A 26,277-nucleotide genomic window follows, 5' to 3' on the forward strand; every position below is an offset into this window, starting at 1 on the left:
TGTTAAAAACCATAAGCTTAAATTTCAAAGGCATAAACTCAATACTTAAATGCTATTAAAGCCTACAGAAAAAAATGCATTTAAAATATAAAATGATAGAATTTCTGAATTAGGAGAGAACTCAATAGCCCTTCTCCTTCAAGCCACCTTCATCAAAAAGAAAAAAATCTATATTACAGTACACAAGATTGAAGAACTTCAATGTGAATTCACTGTTTTCTAAGAGAGTTCTGGCCACTAATGGATCCTTCTTAATGATCAGAATGATCTTAATGATCAGAAAGTTGGGGAGAGTTTAATTGTTTTTTTTCTCTCCTGACATGTCTAAATTTATGTAATTTCAATTTTAATGAAATCAACAAAACAAAAAAGCACTATTATGTGTCAGTCAGTAGCTTACAAAGAAGGGCAAAGAAAGATTTAAAACCTATCCCAACTCTCAAAGAGTTTAAATTCTAATTGGGTAGTCAACAGGCAAACAACTGTGTACATATAATATAGAAAGAATAAATTTGAGGTAATCTGGGAGGACAGATATTAAGATTAAGGAGGACCAAGAAAATGTTTCTTGTAGAAGGTGTAAATTTAGCTGAAACTGGAAGGAAAACAGGGAAGTCAAAAGGTTGAGAGAATTCCAGAAATGGGGGGAAACCAGAGAAACTGAATACCTTCAAGTAATGGATAGCACTGTGTGAACAAAAAAGTTTAATATCCTGGAATATAGAATACATGAAGGGGAGTAAAGGATAAAAAGACAGGAAAGATATGAAGGCCTAGATTATGATAAGCTTTAAAAGATGAAGGATTGTATTTTTGATCCTGGAGACAAAAGGAAACAACTGTAATTTAGTGAATATCGGTGTAACATTGTGAGACTTGCACTTTGGGAAGATTCATTTCATTAGCAGCATAAAAGATATATTGGAAGGGGGAGATACCTGAGACAAGAATGCTAACTAAAAAGCAGATCATAGCTCACAGACCTATTCTGGGTCAAAGATAAAAAGTTCAATCCCCCTTTCATGTAAAACTCTTTTAGATGCTTGAAAACAACTATTGTGTTTCTTCTGAAGTTTCTTTGTCCAGGTGAAACATTTCCAGTTCTTTCAACCAGTTCTCATAATATATGGTATGGATGCCATCAACATGCTGGTCACCTGCATCAGAAAATCTTGACCCCCAAGTGTAATGTGCTGTTGTCTCCATAGACTGCGGATTGCTCTCTGGGAGGAGTTCTACTGTGTCAACTCAAATCTCTCGGACAGATATATCTTCTGAACAGAACAAAGCAAAGTAGATGTATTGCCTCCTATTATTGTAAATTAAACAAGCTTTGTCGTCCTCCCAAAATTTTATTTAGGGGGGATATGGAGGTCACTTAAGATTTGGTGCCCTTATTTTGCCAACCCTTGATAAGGAGTGGGAAAGGGGGAAGTAATACAAGAAACGCATATAGTGCCAGACATTGTCCTAAGTGCTATATATAAATTAGGTTATTTGGTCATTTTGAAACTAGGGAAACAGAGATTAAAGGTGAGAATTATCAAGGATACAAACCTAGCAAGTATCTGAAACTAGATGTGAAATTATGTCTTCTCAACTCTAGATCCACATTTCTACTTACTTTTGCTATCTACCTACGAATCCAGCTACTATTTGGCATAGGAAGTCTGACTTACTCAATTGTTGATGTAAGTGTGGTGGTTTCCTCTTGGGAAGCCCATTCTCCCCGCAGTGAATCAAGGGAACTCACTACATTGGTTCCAGAAAGGATATCCAATTGACTTTACCATTCTACAGCAACTTACTCTACAACTCAAATGATCATTCAGTCTCAGTCTCCCTACTAACAATCATCATAGACATACCCAACACCTATGGCCACATCATTTATTGATCTATGTTGGCTTTATAATCTATTACAATTTCTAAAAAACACAGACTTGGGCAGGGGTACAAATTGCTCTCTATGAGCTTTCTCTGTCTTAAAATTATGAAATACATTTTTGAATACCACCATATGATTTCCTAATCAACTAATATTTATCAATCACCTACTATGTTCTAGGCATTATGCTACATGCAGGAGATACAAAACGAAGCAAAAGACAGTTTCTATCCTCAAGGACTATATAATCTAATGAAGTAGACAATATGCTAAATCTATATCTAGATAGATATATAGATAGAGTGATAGAATGTATGTATGTATATAAAAAGCAAGATCTATACAAACTAAAAAGGAAATTATTAATAGAGGAAATGAACATGCATACACATTAAGAAAGGTTGGAGAACTTATTAAAAGAAAAGAAATAAAATTTCTTTTTTAATTAATTTTATAATTCTAATTTTTTTGACAGTGCATATGCATGAGTAATTTTTTTACAACATTATCCCTTGTATTCATTTTTCCAAATTTTCCCCTCCCTCCCTCTACTGCCTCCCCAGATGACAGACAATCCCATACATATTAAGTGTGTTACAGTATAATCTAGATACAATTTATGTGTATAAATCCAATTTTTTTGTTGCATGGTAAGAATTGGATTCCGAAGGTATAAGTAACCTGGGTAGAAAGATAGTAGTTCAAACAGTTTACATTCACTTCCCAGTGTTCCTTCTCTGGGTGTAGCTGATTCTGTCCATCATTGATCAACTAGAAGTGAATTGGATCTTCTTTATGTTTAAGATATCCACTTCAATCAGAATATGTCTTCATACATTATTGTTGTTGAAGTGTATAGTGATCTCCTGGTTCTGCTCATTTCACTCAGCATCAGTTCATGTAAATCTCTCCAAACCTCTCTGTATTCATCCTGCTGGTCATTTCTTACAGAGCAATAATATTCCATAATGTTCATATACCATAATTTACCCAACCATTCTCCAATTGATGGGCATCCATTCATAGAAAGAAACATTTCAACAAAATTTCACAAAGCTGAATGTTAAAAACTATCTTTACATGTATTTGGAAAAATAAAATATTATTAGCATTTTTAGAAAGGTTAAAGGATGCCAGGGAGGTCAGTAGTCCAGAGTATTTTAGGCATGGGAGACAAAGAAAAAGCCAAGAGATGGAGTATCGTGTTTATGGAAGAGTCAGGAAATCAATGGCAGTGGCTCAAAGAGTATGTAATAGGAGCTTCAGTGTAAAAACTTGGAAAGGTAGAAGGGAGTTGGGTTATGAAGGACTTTTAGTGCTAAGCAGTGAACTTTGCACTTGATACTAGAGGCAATAGGGAGTCATTGGAATTTAATGAGTGGAAGAGTGACAAGATCAGACCTATATTTTAGAGAAATCACCTTAGTGACTGAGCAGAGAATAGATTGGACTGGGGAGAGATTTGAGGCAGGCACATTAACTAGCAGGCCATTATAATATCATGTAGGAGGTGATAAGTACCTATATTAGAGTAGAGGAGAGAAGTACATGTATCCAAGAGATGAAATACAAAGGTGTAATCATCAGGCCTTGACAACAGACTCCATATGTGGAGATGAGAGAGAGCAATCTAGAAAGACTCCTAGATTTCAAGCTCCTAGATTTCTGGATAGTTATGATTATATTTATCCCTTTTATGTATTATTTTGTTTGGCTTGGTTAAATGTTCTAGTTAGTTGATATTGCCTTTTTGGAATGTATGTAGGGTATCTTGATTGTCACACTATTATATCAGAACTTAGAGAATCATAAGATTGGAGAACTGGAAGGAACCCTAAATAGCCATGTAGTTCAACTTTATGAGATGGACTAAATATGAAAGAATTCCCCATATTAATGCATCCTTCCAGCCATATGCATGATAAATCTTTGTTAAAGACACTGATAAAAATGTAAATAATATGAAGTATTAATTGATATTATGTATGGGGCCACAGATAGTGGGGGAATTCTGGGTAAGGTATAAGATCCTTAAGCCCACAGGGAACCTGCTGATAGTGTCTGGTTTGGCTCCCCACCTCCCTTAAGGGCTCTCAGCCTTTCTGAGAAGTCAGGGAGGATGTGACCACCTGTGATCTACTTGAAGCAAGGGATACTTATGGTAAAGAGGCATTTACATACCAATAGCAGGGTGCTTATACTTAGCACTTGCTCAATGTGATGTGTTGATATAATGGTTCACTAGTTGGCACATGCTCAATGTACTGTAATAATGAATCCTCATGGGTCTCCTGCCTCCTTTACTCTTCCACTATGACCAAAGACTCAGGCTGGTCCCGAGATCCTCCAGAAAGAGCTAGTCTGGATCATATATTTTGGCACCCCAGTGCGGGGGGCTCTGGAAATCATAGTACATTTTGGCACCCCAATTTGGGAGCTCTAGAAAACACACTACAATATTAGGCCTTTTCCTGGAGAGCACTACTAAAGAAGCACCAGTTGTTTAAGTCTGTTCACTAAACTAGTATCAAAACTGTGTAATTGTACAATTACTTAATTGAAATTTCTCTAACAAGAAATGAATAAGAGACTATCAAATGCCTGTCTAGAATCGAAGTGAACCACATATGATCTACTAAGTTAGTAACTGTGTCAAAAAATCAGGTTAGTCTGATAGCTGTTCCTAGCACCTTTTACAGAAATGCATCATGTGCTAGGGTATAAAAAAGTCATAAATATACCCAGAAATACCAAGTGCTCCATTAATAGGCCACAAAAAATAAAAATATGATAGATAAGAAGAAATGAACAAAAGAATCAGATTTAAAGGGAGTTTAAATACTGTCCTAAATAATGCCTGAATCAAAGAATATATGATAGAAAAATAATTATATTAAGCAAAATTATGGCAATAAGTCAGCCTACCAAAATTTATGGAATGCAGCTAGAGCAATTCTTATAAGAAAATGTATATTTCTGAATATTTATATTAATCCGAAGACAAAAAAGAAGAAATATGCAGGAAATAAAGAAGATGGATTTTAGTTATCAGGGATAGAGGAAGGAATACAAAATTACTAGGAATATATAGGAGATGCAAGCAGACCACTTGAGACAATATGGTTCCTGCTCAGCAATGGATTCTGGGAGTGGGAGGGAAAAAGAGTATCTGCTTTGGAGAAAAGGAATTCTATATAAAGATCAGAGATAATAAAGGACTAGGAAGAATACCTTGGAGCAGTGTGGCCCAGTAGACGGCTCACTCTACTTAAATGTGGAGTCGAAAGACCTAGTTATTTAACACCTTAGACAAATCACTCACAATTCTGTTCCTCACCTTTTTCTTTTATAAAATAATGGGTGGCAGTAGAAGGACTTTCATTTCAAATCTATGAATTAAGGCAAGAGGGATAGCTAATAACGAGATTTTCTATTTCAGTAGTGTTTGATTATTTATAGTTCCTTCATAATATACTCAGTTACTTCCCTAGAAGAATATAAGCTCTGTAAGATCAGAAGCAGGTTGTTTGCTTTTTTAAATCTTTATTTAAACATTTATTTATTATTAACATAATCTGCCATTTATTAGGAACTTAAAAATTGGTTTCAAATAGAATTGATTTGTATTAAAGTGAATTGGTTTTTACTTGTAAAACCCTATGAGTAAATTAATATATTTGGCATTAGCACTATTTTCCAGAGGAAATTGAGGTTCAATGAAGTTGTAAAGTAAAACTGGTAAAGTGGCTGTCCCTCCCATATAGTAAAAAAAAAAGTCCATGTAAGAAGAATACCCAAAAGAGATAAAAATTAAATAAAAAGTCTCTATTAGGAGTAGCAAAGAACTTGACAAAAATGGAAAGAGCAGAAAAAAAAGTACTGAAGAGAAGGGAAGGAAAATAACCCATTAAAGAAAGTCAAAAAGTCTTGACCATGACATAAAACATAATTAAAAGTAATCATGGGGAGCAAACATAAGGCGGTTTATATTGGAAAACAGCTTAACACTGTTGGGAAGAAATAGGGTTGGGCTATTTTCACTTCTCTCACTCAAAAGGACTGCTAATGCTGCATCGGGATCCACAGGACCGTGCTTCAAATTTCAGCATTGTCATTGACCATGTGATCTTGGGAAATTTGGACAAGTCATACCCTGTGTGGTATATTTTTTTCTAGAAAATGGAAGGGGGCTACATACCTAAATGGCACAGTATACCAGCCCTAGAGTCAGAAATAACTGAGTTCAAATCTGGCCTCAGATACTTGGTACTTTTTAGCTGTGACTCTGGATAAGTCACCTAACCCTGAATGCCTTACATGCAAAAAAAGCAAAAAAATGAGGAGATTAGATTAGATGGACTAGATATTCTTTATGGTCTGTTCTACAGTCCTATGGTGGGGGAGGGCCAACAGAATTTAAACCCTTTTTTTCACAGTAATGTGGAAACAACTTTTCTGATTTCTTTGAGAGTGGGTGAGGGAAGAATAAAAAATATTTAGCGCAAATTATTGTTAATGATAAAAGTGTGAAGATCAAAGTAGAGAATGGATAAAGAAGCTTAAAAAAGCAAAAACTGAAGAAAGCATTCAAGGCATTAGTGAGATCCATTATGTAAAATGAAGTATATTTGAGGAAATAGAATTAATGAGTAGAACAGATGTTAAGGCAGAATGCCAGGTCTGGAAAAGATTTAAGAATTATGGGAATGTATTTGCATAGGCTTTAATTGTGTCAAAAAAGATAGGGGGAGACTCTAGATCTGTGATTTCATTGCTTAACTCCCAGATAAGATAGATTTTGATTTTGACCAAAGCTAATCAGCCCCTTTTCTCTTGGTACCTTCTAGCTTTGAGCATGACTTCTTAAAGTATGACTGGCAACCCTATATGGGCTCATATAACTGGATGTGGATTATGATTTATTATCAGTAAATGTTCTATTCGTATACCTATTTTGTATACCTGTATACCTGACATCACATTAAATGTTACAAGTAAAAAAGGCTTGCAAATGGAGAAAGTTTAAGAAACTCTGTCTTGGAAAAGTTAAGTTACTAGTAAGTCACTTTTCAGAAATTTGAATCCAGATCTTCCTTGTATAATCTCCTCCCTTAGTGAAGGGAGAATAAGAGATCAAGGAGAGAAGACTGACTTACAGTCATTCAAAATCAGACTAACCACATCAAAATCATTATAGGGGTGTGATGAAGGATAGGACCAAATTTCAGTCCTATCTTAGACAGTCAAAACAGTCTCTTGTGTAGTTGCTGTCAATGGGATGTTCCTAAAGTGGAGGTATTACTAGGTTACTCCACTATTCAATAAACTCCATTGGCTCCCTATTATTGCTTCTATGATAAATTGTTTGTGGTATTTGGTTATGAAGTCCTGTCTGACCTTTTTATGCCCACATGGACCATACCTCACCAGGGCCTTCTATCCTCCACCTCCCAAAGTCTGTTCATGTTCATGTTTATTGTTTCCATGAAATTATCCATCTCATCCTCTGATATCCCCCTTTTCTTTTGCCTTTAGTTTTTCTCAACATCAAAGTCTTTTCCAATGAGTCCCATGTTCTTATTATAGAGCCAAAACATTTAAGTTTCAGCTTCTATATTTGATCTTCTAAAGAAGAGTCTTAATATATTTAATTATTGACTGACTTGATCTCCTTGTTGACCAAGGAACTCAAAAAAGTCTTCTCTAGCACCACAATTTGAAAGTATCAATTCTGCAGTGATCAGTTTTTTTGTTTGTTTGTTTTTATCTTGTTTTTATTTTATTTTTTTTTTTGTTTTTTTTTGTCTGTCATAGCCACAATTTGCTACTGGAAAAACCACAGCTTTGAGTATATGGAATTTTGTCAGCAAGGTGATGTTTCTGATTTTTAGTATGCTATCCGTATTTGCCATGGTTGTTTGTTTCTCATTCTTAAAGAGGACCAATGACATCATGAGCATGATTACCTTGCACATGAGTTCTATTTGAATCAGGCAGAGCTACACAAAGTAATCAGATTCACTCTCTCCTGCAATCATCAAAGTCCAGTAGCAAGACAAAGGTCAAGACAACTGGTGATGGCTCAGGATGCAAGGGATGACCTTGGTCCTTTTAAACTATGATCCTTCCCAGGTTGTAGGCCACATCTCTTCAATGACTAAGAGCTAATGATGGCCCAATTTAACATCTCAAAGATATCAATATGGAAAAGGAAGACCCTTAGAGTTTCCAAGTGGAATAGAAAATAATCAAAATTTACACTTCTTCTAAGCCATTGTGATTTGAGTTTAAAGATGTAATTGTTTAAAACATTGGATTTTTAAAGCCTGTTTTTCAGAGCTAATTTCAAGGAATCAAAAATTAAAACTGCAAGACAAAGTAAATTGTTTCAGCTTTTTGAGAAAGAAGAGATGATAATGATGATGATAGTGATGATGATCATGATCATGGTGTGATGAGCATTTTCTAACAGAGAAGGAAGCTATTAAAACTCTCAGAAAACATGGTAGACAGTTAATACAAAACCTTCTCCTAAGAATCTGATTTACTCCTTCCCACAATTACATACATCATCCATGTGAGTAGTCTCACAATAATAGTAGAGAGACATAGGTATAAGTGAGTAGAGCTCACTTTTTCTAATAACCTTTGCCAAACATCCTCCCATTGATGACAAACACCTACTACATTGCTAGTTCTTTGCCAGGTAAGCACATCTTCAGATAAATTCCATCTTCAAACTATTTCACTCTGTTCTTTACTATCCTCATCTGTCAGATAAGGATGTTGGAGAAGATGACCTCTAAATTTTCCTGTAACCTAATGTCCTCTTAATTCTGAAGTTATATGCTCCCATTCTAATATTCTGTATTTTTTTTGTTTTAAGGTTTCTTCAAGCTCTAACATTGTGGTTTGAAAGGACTCTTTCATATTGTATGTTTTATATCATAAATTCTAACATGCTATATCCTCAAGTTACTTTTCACTAATGTTTTTATATTCTCTAAGTTCCTCCAAGCTGTGACATTTGATATTCTTATATCATTTCTACATATAATATTCTACAACTTATAAATTAAAAATTAGTTCTACTTAAAAAGCCTACATTTTTGTTATTCTATTTTAAGTTCTAAAAAGCCTTCCTCTTCTATGTTCTTAGTTCTCCACAGCTCTTATATTTTATGTTTTATTTTTTCCAGTTCTAATATTGTATATCTAGATATATTTCCACATCATTGTTCTCTAATATCTGTGTTGGAGATCAGTATCACAGGTAAATCCCATATTCCATTAGTCTCAAATCCAATTTCCATCTTTCTATGTTCTAGAACTTCAGCTCTGACATTTTATATTTTAGCATTCCTTCCACTAATAACATTCTAGATGCTATGTACAAAAACAAAAATAAAAATTGTTGCAGAATGGATAATATTATAATAGTGGATTTTGTAGCCATTAAATCCTGGGTCCAATCTGAGCCTTTTTCATCTAGCTTCTGAATTTATTTGCCTGGAATTCTTCTCTGAAGTCATTATTGCCCAATCTAATAGCCTTTTCTCAAACCTTATCATTCTTGATCTCTCCATAACCTTTGGCATTGCTGTTCACCCCCTTCTCCTTCATGTTATCTTCTCTCTAGGTTTTCGTGACACTACATCTTTTATCTGTCTAACCTCTCCTTGTAACTCTCCTTTTGTGGTTCTTTGTATAAGTCATGATCCCCAAACATAGGTGTCCCTCAAGACTTTCCCTTCCCTCACGCCACCTTTCTTTCTGTCTGTTTGTTTAGCTGTCTCTCTCGCTTTTTTCTTTCTCTTTCATTCTTCATCTCTCTCATTACCTTTCATCTATCTTGTATCTGTTTTGTGGATATATTTTGGGGGCCATACTATCTCCCCTATTAGAATGTGAGCACTATTAGTGCAAGGATTGCTGCTGCTGTTGTTGTTGTTGTTGTTTTGCTTTTCTTTGTATCCCCAGTGTTTAGCATGCTGCCTTCCTCGTATGGAATGGGTGTTTAAGATATGATTATTGACTGACTGACCAATATTCACTCTGTGACTTTAGACATGTCATTTAACCTATCAGTTCAGGATCTATCTCTAAGTTGCAGAGTAGGGGCTGAACTGTTTTAGTGAAAAGAAGATCCTATTTGGGAATTTTCCAGTTGAAAAAAATATGCAAATATATATATATATATATATATATATATATATATATATACACATACATGTGTATAATATATATATGTATATATATATATATATATAATGTGTACATATTTATTTATTATCTATCTATCCATCCATGTATCTATCTATATCTCTTCTCAGTGTCAAAGAGAAATTTGAGAAGGTAGATTGGGATTGGGGTGGGGAGAGGTTTGTATCCAGTGTTGTTTTAGCCAGCAGAAGAAAGCCCGTGAGTTTATTTTTACATGCTTTTGTTTCAGAACTTAAATTCTATTTCCAAGCCACAAGTACTTCATCATCTCAAAGCCCTATCTCATTCACCCAGCCATGTTTGCAAATGTGTTCAGAAAAGTCCTCAGGGCTCTTTCCTGGGTCACTGAAATCAGTGAGTCAGAAACGTGGGCAACAGCCTCACTCTGATGTTAAGTGGAAGTGGGGAAGCTCAGGGACTCAAGAACATTCTCTGTTCTGTTCCCTTTCCAACTTTCAATCCAGGAAATGCCATGAGGGAATTGACTTCCTTTGAGTCATCACTGCCTCTACATAACCAATGAGGCAAAAGCCTACTGCAGCATCCCCAACATGGTGCTATCCAGCTTCCGCTAGAATCCAATCTATAAAAGATCCCAGGAACCAGGAGCATAATTCCCGAGGGCCTAAATCAGGGCTCAGAGATATCAGGCCTCAAATGTTCTCAACATCAACAAGCACTTATTAAGTGCCTTTTACGTGCCAGACACTTTGCTAAATATTAGGAACACAAATGCCAGCAGAAAAAAAGACAATCCTACCCTTAAATAAGTTAAAATTGAATGGATGCTGAAGTACTTTGCCATTCTCTTCTCCAGCTCATTTTGCAGATGAGGAAATTGAGGCAAAAAGGGTTAAGTGACTTGCCTGGGTTCACACAGCTAACAGATGAGGGAGATTAGATTTGAACTCAAGAAGATATCTTCCTGACTCCAGGTCTGACACTTGATTTATCATGTCACGTGGCTTTCCTCAACCCACATATTAACCATTTGTTGTTTTTTTTTTTATTGTTTGTCCATTCTCAAAAAGGACCATTGCATCAAAGAAGGGATGCCATGACATACAAGTGAATTGGATTTAATAGCTCACCAGCCTCACTTTCATCTCGGCAACCATATAGGTCCAATGCCTGATGTAAATCAGGACAACTAATGTTTGTTAACTTACTGACAAAAAAAATAAATAAAACTGACCTTAATGGTCTCAGTTTTATTTTCTGCAAAACAGAAGAACCTGAACAAGAACATATTAAGGTCTCTTCAAGTTCTAATCCCTATGACTATGCTATATGACTTTATGCTGGTATCAATGGTGGGATCACATTGAATTATCAGATTGTGAACATTTGAATGCTTTAGCTCACTCTAGATCAGCTAGATAAGTTCAATTGATTTGTCTTTCTGTCATGGAGATTACATCCTGGCAATTAAAGCAGTGACAAAACCCAACTAAAATCTCACCTTGCGCAGGAAGCCTTTCCCCATCTGTCTCAATTCTAGGCCTTCCCTCTTTTGATTACTTCCAGTTTCTTCTGTATATATTTTGTACACAGTCGTTTGCTTGTTATCTGCCTCATTAGGCTGGAAGATCCTTGAGAAAAGAAATTGCTTTTTACCTTTCTTTGTATCTCCAGTGCTTAACCTGGGTCCCAGTGGATAGCAGGAACATAAATGTTTATCAGCTGACTGCCTAACTGTCTGATGAGGAGAAAATTCCCGTTTCCCCAACCCCAAGACAATCATTGTGTTAATTCATTAAGGGAAGAAACATTATTTGTGCATCTTTACCATTTTTTGTTCTTATACAAAGTAAGCATATTTGTAAAACTGATTTGGGTTATTAAGTGCCTTTTACATGCCAGACACTTTGCTAAATATTGGGAATGCAAATGCCAGCAGAAAGTAAGACAATCCTGCCCTTAAAGAACTTAAAATTGAATGGAGTAAGACAAAATACAAATAGAGGCAGAAGAGTAGTAGATGCTGGAGAAGAGAAGGTTCCTGATGCAGGGAAACAATCTAGACTGTTCTATAATTCTATAATTCAGTTATAGAAGTACCAAATTAGTGTCTCGAGGTGAGAAATGAAATATCTGAGTTGGGCTTTCTCCTTAAATAAAAGTTTGGAAAGTTTTAATTATTTTCTTTGTGACTTGTGTTTGAAGATATTCTCATTCTCTCTTATTTCAGAAATTCTGGAGATCATCCTGATTCATTCAAATATTCCTGACGGCCTTCTCAAATCTTATTACAGCAAATGCTGAAGGTTCCTTCATGCAGGAAAACATAATATTCTTGTAGGCAAGGACTGGGTATATGCTCAGCATCTAACACAATACATTAAACTTATGCCAGTAAATTGCATAGATTAAACATAAATATTCATCAGTGAGTAGAATAAAAGAAAACAGGATTCTCCTGAGAGTCACCACTCAATTGTCAAGCCTTTTGGAAACAGGGACATATCCTTTTGTTCAGCTTCATAGGTGAGCACAGAGACGGTTGGAAAGAGTACATTTATTCAGGAAAGTCACAGTGGCCAATGTTGGATGACATCCCGAGTCTCTCTGACTCTCTTTCTGACCGCACATTACTATATTTGAAACCAGTCAATTTTCTGCTATTTTACTTACCCCACTTAAGTGAATGCTTTTTGCTCAGCATAGTTTGTACACTGAGCTTCTCTGATGGACAACAGACAAGGTTTCTATTGACTTCTAGAGAGATTCAATAGCAGCTCCTGGCGACTCATCAAGATATTCAGAACAATGGTAGTCTCATCCAGTCTAGACAGGGATGAGGTTTTCTGTTCTATTGCTCCAGTTTGGCACAAGCTGGAAAATTTCTTTTGAGTGATTCTCATATCACGGCCTAAGATTCAAACAAAGAACAGGTGTTCCACCACTCATCACTGAGCAATGGATGGGACTAAGTGGCTTCCCAGGTGGTAAGCACAAAGGACGCGTCCATCCTGGGAATAGTGCCAGAGTAATTGGAAATAAGTCTTCCCGAAAAAAAAGACAAAATCTCTATGGTCACTTACTGAACAGCACACCATCCTTTCCTGGTTAATAGTCGTAACTTGAGTGGGATGATTGGCGCTGTGAGTGCCAAATTTAGTAGATGCCAAATGTATTCCTTTAGAAAGTGCTGACAGCACTTACAGTTCTTCCCCAATTTAACACCTAGTTAACAAGAATAATTAACTATAATAGGAAGCTGCCAGATGCCAGATTGGGGTGAGCTCCTCCCCCACCCTGGGAAGTCAAGTGGCTATATTTCCTAAGAAATACCATGGTCCCAAAAATGTTAAAATCTATAAGATATCTAAAATAAGGAAAGAGCAAGATGAGAATATAATCTTCAAGGCAAGAGTCTGACCTTTTCAAAAGGTCCAAGAAAAGACTGGCTCTGATTATTTAAAAAAATGAAAGTGTTCTCCACTAAAGAGAGAAAATTAAGATGCCTGAAAATCAATCACAGAAACAGAATTTCAATATTGGAAGGAACCATGGTAGTAATTTAGCCCCAACTGTATCCAAAGAAGAATTATCATCCTATGTCCTAGTTTCAGCCTTTTACTATCAGTCCTTTCCCTGTACTTTTCCCCACCTGAGGCCATTGGGGTTAAGTGACTTGCCCAGGGACGCACAGTTAGGAAGTATTAAGTGTCTGAGACCAAATTTGAACTCAGGTTCTCCTGACTTCAGGGCTGGTGCTTTATCCACTATGCCACCTAGCTGCGCCTCCTTGTAGTTTCTTAATTTGACCATGATTCAATGTGTCACTGTTTCTTGCCCTTTTCTCCTTTTCATCCTTAAGAATTATCTCTGTGGGGATGGAGTCTGGGAGCTAAACCAAGAGGATGAAGAAAAATCAGGCACTCACCTGTATTCTCTTCCAAACCCTTCAATACATCTTTAAATAATGGTCCAAAACAAATTCTACAGTGACAGGACCAACAAAAGTATGGGGTAACAAACTGTCCAGCCCAAGACAATTTAGAAGTTGGAGATAAAGATCTATTGAACTGAATTGAGAGTTCCGCAGAGGTCAGTGAAGGGCATGTCCCAGCAAACAAGGGACAGGCCTTGGCGATGACTGAGACAGTGGTAACAGTGGCAGTTTTCAGAGCTCTCAACCAACAAATGGTAAAGGGTCAATGGAACAGACCAGAAGGATATAATAGGAGTCTATTTACTGATACTAGAGATAGAACTCTGTTGCCTTGCCCATACTTGGATCTCGTTCACAGAACTGGGTCTCAGTCTCGTGGCAAGAAGGAAAGCTAGCCCTCAAGAGGTTGCAGTTGTAAGAGAGCCAAGATCTTGGTCACATAACCAGGGTGGAAAAGAATGCTTTCAGTTACTCACAGACCTGAGTACAGGGTAGGAGTGGAACAAACCTCTCCCTAGATCATACCACATAAGAGGAACTAAAAACTTGTAAGTCCCCAGAATCATCTCTGAAAAGAGCTGCAGATGAAACCTGAAGCTTAAGATAGTACATCCTCCAATTCAGAAGCAGAACCCCATTCTAGCATAGTGAAAGTCAAGAAATAGCCTGGGAAAATGAGCAAAAATTAGAAAAAGATCCTGATCATAGAAAGTTTCCATGGTGACAGGAAAGATCAAAACATGAATGCTGAAGACAGATAAATTAAAACTACTACATCCAAAGTGTCAAAGAAATATATGAATTGATTTCAGTCCAAAGAAGAGCTCAAAGAGAATTTTTAGCAATCAAAGAGGTAGAGTAAAAATTAGGAATAGAAATGAAAGTGATGCAAGAAAGCCATTTAAAAAAAAACATACTGAAGAAAATAACACCTTAAAAACAGAATTGGCCAAATGGTAAAAGAGACACTAAAATCCAATGAAGAGAATGCCTTAAAAAACAGAATTGGACAATGGAAAAGGAGACACAAAAAGTCACTGAAAAATAGTTTCTTAAAGATTATAATTGGGCAAGTGAAAGCTAATGATATATGGGACACAAGGCAATAATAAAACAAAATTAAAAGAATGAAAAAAAGAAGATTGTGTGAAATATCTAGTTGGAAAAACAAGTGACCTGGAAAATCAGGAGAGATTTGAGAATTAATGAACTATCTGAAGGTCATAAAAAAAAAAAAAGAACTAGGACATGATATTTCAAAACAAGGAAAACTTCCCTGAAATTCTAAAGCTAAAGAGAAAATAGAAATTTAAAAAAAAATCTCTGATCAATTACTGAAAGAAATCCCAAAATAAAAAATCCCAGAAAGTTTATAGTCAAATTCTAGAGCTCCAAGCTCAAAAATAACATATCGCAAGCTGCCAAAAAGAAACAATTCAAATGTTGTGGAACTATAATCAGGATAGCATAAGATTTAGCAATTTCTACATTAAAGAATCAGAGGACTTGGCTTATGATATTTCAGAAACCAAATGAGCTAAGATTCCAACCAACAATTTCCTACCCAACAAAATTGAGTATAATCTTTCAAGAGGAAATAAGCATTTAATGAAATAGAAGACTTCCACATATCGATGAAAAGACCAGAGCCAAATATAAAATTTGATTTTCAAGTACAAGATTCAAGAAAAGCATAAAAATATAAATAGGAAACACAAATAATAAGGAAGATATCTGAAAGTGATCACAGAAAGAAAACTTACAAGAATGTCATAACCAAGTTTTAAAATTCTCAACTTAAAAATGATATATTGAAAGGAAGAGGAAAACAAACACAGTGGAAAAAATAATAAGGATTTCACAAGACCTTGCAGTTCTATTCTAAAATATTTTAAAACACTGGATTTCAAAAAGCAAATAAGCTGGCATTGCACCCAAGAATAACTTATATACCAATTTAAGCGGGGCATATGATTAATTGAAAGACTTTGAAGCATTTGTAACAAAAAGACCAGGAATTAGAAATTTTGATATAAATTATGAAGAAGAAATAATAAGGAAATCAGGAAAAACTAATTATATGGCAACAATTAATATCAAATGGTTCATTTATGATATATGAAATCATTTTAATATTAGTTATTAATAGTAGTGATAATTTTATTAAACCTGTTATCAATCCCAAGGTAGTTTGAAAGGAAGGTTAGGGCCGAATTGTACATGATGAAGTGATTATAAAAAACAAAATTGGATAAGAAAAGTTAAAAGGAGAAAAAAAAAACTCAGGAAAACAGGATGTCATAGAAAGAAGTAATAGAAAGGAAAAGGTGCAGGTAGTGGTATGGGAACTTAACTCTTCTGAACTGAAGAAGAAAAAACATACATGTGAATAGGTTTAAATATCTTTTTAACTTCTAAAGAGATAAGAAAACTAGGAGATAAAGTGGATGAGGAACTTTTAAAGTGGAATATAGATTAAGATTTGGAGAGTGAAATGAATAGATAATGGAAATACTTTTAGAGGAACTGTTAAAATAAGAAATAAAAAGGTAAAGGGAGAAAAAGGAGAGACAGAAGCAAAATAATGAGTAAAAATAAGAGAAAGGGAAATCCATAAATAGTAAACATAACTTCAGACATAAAATTCATTTGTAAAAAAATTAAAGTCAGAAATTTCAAAGGAAATAGAGGGGAAGTATAAAGGAATGAGGTTTATTAGCAACAAATTTTAAACTATATTATAAGGCAGTAATTATCAAAACTATCTTGTACTAGGAAATAGAATGTTATATATATAGTATAGAGTAGACATACAATTTACAGCAACAAATAAACATTATAAACTTGTATTTGACAAATATAAAGAATTTCTTTTTGAAATTCATTATTTGGTAAAATTTGTTGGAAAAAATGGAAAGCAATATAGTCAAAAACAGGGCATACATAGAGTAATATCTTACATAATTTACCATAATAAAGTCAAAATGGATACATGAATTAGATATAAAAAGAGATTTCACAGGAAAATTAGAAGACCATGGAATATATTACTTGCCAGATTTATGGACAGCAATCAATTTATAAACAAATAAGAGATAGAGGACAAAGTCAGGTATAAAATGGATAATTTCAATTACATCAAAATAAATATGTTTTGTACTCAAAAAAAATGTAGCCAAACTCAGAAAAAAAGAGAAAGTTTTTTGGGGAAAATTCTATAAACATTTTCTCAGATAAAAGTCTCATATGTGAAGTATAAAAAGAACTTTTTTAAAACATATAAGAATACAAGTCATTCCCCAATTGACAAATAGTCAAAGGATATAAACAGTATCTTGATGAAGAAATCAAAACAATTTATATCACATTAAAGATGTCCTAAAGCATTATGATTAGATAAATGCAAATTAAAACAGCCTTAAGATATCATTTTACATCTACCAGAATGTCTAAAACAATAGATGGGGAAAGTGACTAATGTTAGAGGAGATATGGAAAGGCTGGCACATTAATTCATTGATGGTGGAACTGTGAACCCAATCATTTTGTAGAACAATCTGAAATTATATCCAAAGATAATTGATAATTGAGGAGCAGAGTTTACTTGTAACTTGGGTACAGATTGCTAAACTCTTGGCTGCATTAAGACGCACGTCCCCTTGGTTCTTAGAGGAAGAAAAAATAGATGTAGATAACTGGAAGCTAGTGGGATTTGAAATGAAATAATTTCATGCAAAAAATGGGCCTTGTTCAATTTCTGCAGAGGTATTTTATATCTACAACATAGTTCAATTAGCCTTAAACTATCAAGCAAGTTGTAGGAGAAGGAAAAGTTTTTAAAATGAACAGAGGAGGAAGTGTGAGGAAAAAAGGAAAGATCAAGATCTTGCCCAAGAGCAAGAGGATTTAAATGAGGAATTAGGGTGTGATGACTCTGATTCTCTTGAAGAAGCTTCAACCCCGCCTAGAGAGCAGATTATTGACAGGCCCACATCAACTCCATCTTCAGGGGTGGAGGAAGAAGGAGGAGGGGAAGGGGCAGAAACACAAACAGAATCGACTCTGGGATAGAGTTTTGATGCCAGGCAGGCTGAAAGGAGACCAGTCAGATTTGTCTGATTGAGACAAGAGCTGGAGGAGATTCAGAGCTCCCAAGAAACCTGTGCACAGAGGAAAAGATTTTACAGATTTCCTCCCAGAGAAGGATTATAATTGAGCAGACAGACCCTCACAATTCAAGAACATTACAGAACCTATATGTTCTCAAATGTTTATGATGGCTTTCTTTGTGAACTAGATGTTTCAAGAATACACAACAACATGGGAATGGCTGAACAATATGATTATTGTGGAATGCCTCTGTGGTGTAAGAAATTATGTACTTAGTGATTTTAGAAAAACATGGAAAAACTTGCATGCTATAATGAATAATGAAATATGCAGAAAGATACAGTAACAGTACTATTTATGAGAATGAGCAAATGTTATTTTGAATATTATGAATCCCCAAATTAACTATAAAGTACATATAAAGAAATATGCTATCTGCATCCAGAGAAAGATTTAATAAATAGAAATATGTATGTATGTATGTGTATTTTCCCTAATTGTAGCCATCTCTAGAGTGAATGTGGAGGCAGGGAAAAAATAAAAAAAGAAATTTACATGATAATTTTGTTCTATATTTGAAGGGAATATCAAATTGTGCAGAGATTTTCAGTTTCATGTGCAATTTTTTTATTGTACTATTACAATAATGATTGTTTTGTACCATAAATTAAAATAAGATAAAATAAAGAAAATTAGTAAATCCTAATCATTATTAAGGTAGTTTGAAGGAGTGGGACTTATAGAAGATTAAGAGAGATAAAAATCAGAAGCAAAACACTTTTGAGTAATGAAAGAGATTAGGATAAATTGGGTAGAAATAGGATGGAAGAAAATATATAGTATTAATAACTTTGAAAAAAATTAACAGCAAGTTTCTCTAATAAAGATCTCATTTCTCAAATATAGAAAATAAAGTTAAATTTAGAGAAATAAGATGCATTCCTCAGTTGATAGATGAACAGGATTTTTTTCAGATAAAATAATCAAAACTATCTATAGTTATATAAAAATGTTCTAAAATATTATTGATTAGAAAAATGCAAATTAAAACAATTCTGAAGTACCAAGCTAAAACTATCAGATTGGCTAACATAACAGAAAAGGATTATGACAAATGTAGGAATAATATGGGAAAAATAAAACATTAATAGATTGCTGGTAAACTGGTTAACTATTTTGGTTAACTATGCCCAAAGGACTATCTATAGTTGCATATCACATGACTCAGAGATATCACTATTACGTCTTTGTCTCAAAGGTATTTTTGGAAAAAAAAGATCTATATATTCAAAAGTATTTTTAACAAGTCTTTTAGTGATGATAAAGAACTGGAAATTGGGTGGAGAAGGTATCCATTAATTGGAGAATGGCTGAAAAGTTGTATATGCTTACGATGGAATACTAATGTGCCAGAAGAAATGATGAGAAGGATCATTTAAGGAAAACTTGGAAAAGAATTACATGAACTGATGCAGAGTGAAATGAGTAGAACCATTGTATACATTAACACTAAAACTGTACAACGATTCACAGTGAATACTCTAAACAAAGCAAGCAGTATTGAACAATTTATGATGAAAAATGCTATCCAGCTCCAAGGAAAGAATCAATGGATTCTGAATACAGCATTTTTTCTTTACTTTATCTTTCTTATTTTTTGGTGTTTTCTTTCACAACATGAATAACAGTGAAATTTATTTTGCATAACATATATAACAGAGGGAGGGAGGGTGAAAATTTGGAACTCAATTTTTAAGCTGAACATTAAAAAAATTTATTATTGGAGGAAAATAAAATGCTAATTTTTAAATAAGAAAAAAAAAAACAATTAAACTTGATGCTCCAATGTGTCTAAATGGTGGGTATATGTCCCCTAATGTAATTGTGCTACTTTCAGGGGTTAGCTGAGTGTAGGCTTAGAGATGATCACAGGGAAGAACCATCTTCTGTGGAAAGAAGTGGTATCACCATGATATTTGTAAATAAAAATCGGACCTCTTCTGCTTACAATGTCTGCAACTTTTTAAATAATCTGTACATATATTTCTGTATCTGTCCACAAAACAGTTCTAAAAGATGGATAGGACTGTTCCAGACAGAGAACATATCAGAAAAGGTAAAGGAACACGATAGAAACCTAGATAGTAGAAAAGCAGGGACTCACCTGTCTGAACTATACTAGACCAGTGGAATTCTAAACAGATTAGTCTCATCTACTAAACAATATCCTCAATTCAGGAAGCTTCTTTCTTGGGATCACCATTTATATCTTCTTCTTTTGTGTTTTATATACACCAGAGTCTTTGTTGATATTAACTAAAAGAATAATGACACTAGTTAACATAATAAGCTATAGAATGTGGGTAGAAGAATGAACTTGGGAGTCAGGAAGAAATGACTTCATATCCTAGCTCTGATATTCACTATTTGGATAATAATGATGAATAATTTTCCTGTGGCTCAGTTTGCTCATCTATAAAATGAGTATAATAATAACAATAACCCTATCTTATAGGGTTATTGTGAAACACAAATAAGATAATAAATAGGAAGTACTGTAAGCCTTATAACTCTACAAATGATTTCTTTTAGTGAGCATGCTACAAGCTTATTGTCATTATCTAATATTGTTTTGCCAGAGAATTGTAGATTTAAAGCTCAAAGAAGACTTAACTAGTTCAACCCTCTTATTTTACAGATCAGGAAATTCAGACATTAAAAATGTCATAGGACTAGCCCAGGACCATATAGCCAGTAAGTGTCTGAGACAGGAGTTAAACCTGCATTTCTGAATTCAAGTCCAGTGCTCTACCAACTATTCTTTGCTATCATTATCCCCCAGAGTGAAAGTTGTCTAAACCTACCAATTCGTTGAAGCAACTAGATGGTATAGTTCTGGTGTATTGGTTCTGGAGTAAGGAAAATCTGAGTTCAAATCCAGTCTCAGATACTTAGGAGCTTTGTGACTCTGAACAAGTCAATTTAAAAAAGATCTATTTGCCTTAGTTTCCTCAATTGTGAAATGAGGGTAACATCTTTCAAAGTTGTTGTAAGGATCAAATGAGATAACCTTTAAATGCAATGTCTGGCACAGAGTAGGTGATACATAAATAATTATCCTCTTCTTCCCTTCCTTGGTGTTGAGAATTCCTGATAAGGAAATATCCCTATTAATGTGAATGGGTGATTCACCTGTAATCTAAAATCTCAAAAAGTTGTCTGGGGATACTGAGAGTTGAAATGACTTAGCCATAACTATATATAATTGTGTATGTTAGTGGCATCCCAAGCTCTTCCTAAATATCACATTATCATCCTCTTATCACAATTGAAAAAAACTGATGAAAGGAAGGCTAAATGAACTGTCCCTAGCGATACTGCCAGATTATGTAAACAGGTTTCAAAATCATATAAGTCTTGTCTTGAAATTTAGAGTTCCCATACACTCATAGGAAGGTCCTTAACTCTCTAGTATAGTATAGAAGACACTGATTGTTCAAAGATGGAGGAAGAAAAAGGGGCAAAGATAAAGGAATGAATGGATCAGAGCTATATGTATATGCTGCCTCATTCAGGATGTGAAGTGAGGACATCTTGAGTCTGATGACTCAAACAACCCCTCTGGAGAAGGAGGCTTGAGTGGGCTGATACACAGGAAATAATGTTTGCCTCCTCCATCCACACTCCAGTGTACCTACCTTCAGCCTCTCTGAGCCACATTCCTGAGATAATGTCTTTTTGTGCTTAAAAGATTCTTCTATGACTCATTCAAATACCACCCAATAAAGGGAAATACATATGTGCTTAATTTTTTCCTTCCTAAATCTCTCATATTTCTTTTGGAAAAGTAAAACTCTCAGGGAAGAAATAATGAGATACTGGGTTTATGGCTAAGGATTACCTAAGGTGATTCACAAGAACACAGTTGGCAAGGAAAATCCCAAGACAGAGTTAATGTACTCTACATAGAAAGCATATAAAAAGTAGTCAAAGGGCAATCAAGGTTTTTGCCTTGCCCCTGAAAAATCCAGTTTACTTTATCTTTCTTATTTTTTGGTGTTTTCTTTCACAACATGAATAATAGTGAAATTCATTTTGCATGACTGCATATGTGTAACAGACAGAGGGAGAGAGAGAATTTGGGACTCAATTTTTAAGCTAAATGTTAAAACAAGAGAAGCAAGAAGAGAGAATGCCCCATTGTTTAATTTTAGGTTCTCTGATAGCAGAGTCCTCAACCCACATGATTTCAGAGGTAATTTAATACAACCCAGAAATGTAGTATGGTACCCATCCATGACATTCATTTATTATTTCATTAAATGTAAAAGTGCCTATTATGTGCAACATAATGGGCTGGGTGCTGGGAAAATTTCGATAAAGCAACATAATTGTCCTCCTGGGATGAACACACTAATAGAGCATAATGTCCATGTACAATGGGCTATCCATCAAGTTCACTCTTAGACATTGTGTTCTCTTGGGTATAGGTAGCAATGGTTCAAGATCCTTCATAGGTCTATGCTCCTAAAGTTCTGAAGTCCCATTGCCTTATTTATCTTCAGCAGTCAATTGGCTGACATACTTAGCTCAGTACTTAATGCTAATAATTTCTAACATTTCTGTAACAGATTAAGATTTCCAAAGTGCTTTATATCTATCTCATTTGATGTTCATAACAACATTATAAATTAAATATTCCAATTATCCTCATTTTATGGATGAGGAAACCAAGGTGGTTTGAAATACATTGATTTGTCCAAAGTCACACATGTAGTAAAGGCATGAGATAGGGTTTAAATTCAGGTTTTCCTGATTCCAGATCAGGTTCTCTAACCACTGCACTTTCTAGATGCCTTGTAGAAGTCATGGGACTATAGTTGTATAGTAAGAATAATATTAAAAACAAATCTTTCCATTCCAAAAAAAAGCACATTAATGATAAGTTGGGAACACATGTAAAATTCACTACCAGGGATGCTCAGACATATGGAACACAGATATATAGAAAGCTCACACTATAAGGCCCCAGTGGAATCAAGTTTATGCTCCTCTTCCTAGGTCCAGTTTCTACACTAGATATTTGTATAAGTTCCATCATTTCATCAGGTGAGCTGAGAGAAAATCAATTAGTCACAAGTGCCCTTACTAGCACTATCTCACTATAAGAGAAGTAAAACAGAAACATACATGATGATGTGATGGATCTGAGTGACTTTTTCAGCACAAAGAACTTGCATTATGGGAATTCCTTATACCAACAAAAATCATAGCTATAAGTTAGAAAATAGGTTCTAAGATGATGTAGAAGATTACTTATTACATTAAATGACTTTTTCAGGGTCAATTAGCAAAAGTTAGATTTATTATTCACTCTAAGCTAGTCTATATTCTAGAATTCAAAAAGATGCTGTCTAAGAGGCACTTTAGACTTCAAGTAGTCCCAGACTTCAACGAGATTACACTCTCTAATTATATGGATAAGGGTAAGATCTGTAATTTTGTTGATTTAGGGAACTCCTGGAGAAAACCTCTCTCTACACATGTTGGGACCTCTCTGGCACTTTGGAAAACTTAAATTTTCCTAGAGCACTGATATCAAACTCAAATAGAAAAAGGGGCCACTGCTCCATAATTAAAGTTCCATGTAACTTCATATTGACTTAGAAAATCATATATTAACATTATATACATTCCATTGTATTTTCAAACATTTTAATCTGGGTCCTGCAGTACCCAGGAGTGTTATCAGCCACAAGTTTCTGTTTGTCTGAAATCTTTCATCTAGAATTCTGGGACGTTGACATACTTGATCCAGAATACAGAGCAGTTAAGTGTCAAAAATGGGTGTTAATCTCAGGTATTCTTGGTTATTTGGCTAACTCTTCAGCCATTACACTACCAAAAACTCTACAAAGCAATACTTCATAAATGCATTGACTAACATCTTGGCAATGTTCTGTTGGAATAGAGGAACATAATGAGCTATTTTCTAATGTGAATAACATATGGATTTGTCTTACATGATTATGCTTATTTGATGTAAGGGAGGGCTTTTATTTTTCATGAGGATAGGCAAAACTGTCAGAGGATGGTTATATCCTCCCCTAAAAGGAAGAAAATAAAGAAAATTTCATCAATGAAGAGGTTTAAATTTTTAAAACATGAGAGAGCAAAAGGAGTTCAGAAAGGGAAACACATATGTATATATTAGTAACACATGCATATAACAATATGAATATAATACATATTAGTAATATAAATGTATATAATATATATGTGTAATATATATGCATATAATAATATGAATATAATACATATTAGTAATAGAAATGTATATTATATATGAGTAATACATATGCATATAATAATATATAATACATATTAGTAATAGAAATGTATATAATATATATGATAATACATATGCATACCATACATATATTAAATGAAACTTATTTAAAAATCAAATTCATGTATAGAGATTCATAGTGTCATATAAACTCGTTTTTGATAGTTCTTCATATAAAGCAAAGCTCCTACATGATGACATGAATCTCATTCCTTTCAAGGCAGTTCATCTTATTTCTTGACATCGCTCATAGGTAAGTTTTTCCTTACACTGAATTACAACCTGCCTCTCTGTACCTAATTCCTCTTCTACATGACAGCCTTTCAGATACTTAAAGGTAGAGCTTATCTCTCTTCCTAGCCTTCGCTAATGTCTTCAGTTCATTCCGTCACTCAGTCCCATTTGTCATTGCTTCCTTCCTTCCTCATCCCAGGTCCTTTGGACCTGTTTTAGCTTGTCAATGCCTTGTTGAAAAACTATGACCAAAATGAATGCTATTAAAGTAACTCATAATAAGAAAATAATAGTAGAAATATGTGTGAATGTGAGTTTAAATTTAAAAAAAATTAAAATTTAAAAATTTAAAATTAAAAAAACTGATGAAACTTGTGTTTGAAACCAATGGCATAGTGGGTACCTTTTGTATGGGATTGATGGCAGACTTATTCCCTTTGCTTCTATGATACTCTTATCATCAGCATGTATTCAAAAATCAGGAAATTAGCTGGCTCTTTTAAAGCATGTTATCTGCTTGGCATTAATTAATGCTAATTAATATCCAAGCAACACTTTGATAAATAATAGCAAGTGAAGCATAAAACAGGAAGACATAAGCTCTCCAAAAATGTTTGCCATTAGCATTGACTGTTGAATCCAGGATCTAAATATATACATATATATATATATATGAATACACACATCCTTCAGGGTTATGAGTCATAATTATTATAGCTCAATGAATTAAAGGTAAAGCTTATTCAAAGGGCAATATAAAAATTCATGATAGATATCTTAGGAATGTCCCTCCCACACAGAGATAGATAGATACAGATAGAAATGGATAGAGATAAATTTATTTATTTACATTCTTCATTATCTTTCTATAAATAATATACATGGAATGCATATGTTTAAAAAGATAGGTATATATGTATGTTGATATATACATGTATTATAGATATGTTAACATGTTTATACATACATCCCCTCCAATCTGAAATGATATCACTGTCTTTTCCATTTAGGAAGAAGCTCAAACAGCTATGATCAGACATGAAAAAAATTTCCAGACTATCCTCTTTGTATAGAGAGATTGTGAGAAATTTTATCAACTCCTATTGTCCACCCCTCCAAACTTTGGGCATCTTTAAACAACCTTTGACTTGTTGATTAGCATATCTTTTGACGGATCTGAAACCTGGTCTTCCAGGTGCATTGGTTCTTCTATCCTCCCTCTTAGTTCTCCCTTTACTTGCTTGGATTTTCTGAGAAGGTTGCATTTTCCCCTACGAATGATCTGGTTATAAACATTTGCTAAGTTCTTTTCAGGACTAAGCTCACTATGAAGTTACTCTCTCTTTCCCTCCTCACAGTGGGAGGGAGAAGTTACTCTCTCTCTCCCTCCTTCCCTCTAATGGTATCTTTCTCCTTTCTATAGCTAACTTTGATTAGTCTGCTAAACTCCTCTATAGATCTAATTTGCCAGTCAATGACTTTCTCCCACCTCGTGGAGTATTTTCCTTTCTCTTGATGAATTGTTAACTTCCCCTAAGGAACTTTCATTTGCTCTTCCACTCTATTTATTTCATA

Source organism: Sminthopsis crassicaudata, chromosome 2 (genome assembly GCF_048593235.1).
Source record: "Sminthopsis crassicaudata isolate SCR6 chromosome 2, ASM4859323v1, whole genome shotgun sequence".
NCBI lineage: Eukaryota > Metazoa > Chordata > Mammalia > Dasyuromorphia > Dasyuridae > Sminthopsis > Sminthopsis crassicaudata.